This window comes from Orycteropus afer, unplaced genomic scaffold, assembly GCF_000298275.1.
Source record: "Orycteropus afer afer isolate SDZICR_OR568_19922 unplaced genomic scaffold, OryAfe1.0 scaffold01429, whole genome shotgun sequence".
Taxonomy (NCBI): Eukaryota; Metazoa; Chordata; class Mammalia; order Tubulidentata; family Orycteropodidae; genus Orycteropus; species Orycteropus afer.
The window spans coordinates 6,020-6,548 of NW_006923016.1; positions in this window are offsets into that span (position 1 = coordinate 6,020).

Below are 529 nucleotides of genomic sequence, written 5' to 3' on the forward strand. Positions count from 1 at the left end.
TGTATTACAGAACAATTGATAACTAATAGAGCTCATAACATTTTTAGAAATAATATGTTTTGCAAGAACACAGAGGGTATATTAAAAAAAAAAAATGCCATCCAATCAATTCTGACTCGTGGCTACACTATGTGTTGCAGAATAGAAATGCACTATAGAGTATTTATAACTCCAGGTATTTATAGCTGTGACCTTTCAGAAACAGATTGCCAGGCTTTCTTCCAAAATGTCTATGGGTGCATTAGAACCACCAAACTTCCTGTTAGTAGATGATTGATTAACTCTTCATATCATCAAGGAACCACTTTTAAAGGATAAGAGGGGAGAAAAATGAAAGTATGCTGTCATCAGATTTATATATCACCCATGAAATGGTGTAATATCATTTAAATGTAAACTTCTATGAATTAAAGATAATGTACAAACTATAAACCAATCAATAGAAAAATAGAGGAGCTATTTACCTTGTAAACCAAAAGAACATATAAAATGGAATGCAAAAACATATAGTCAGTTGAAAAGAAGGCAT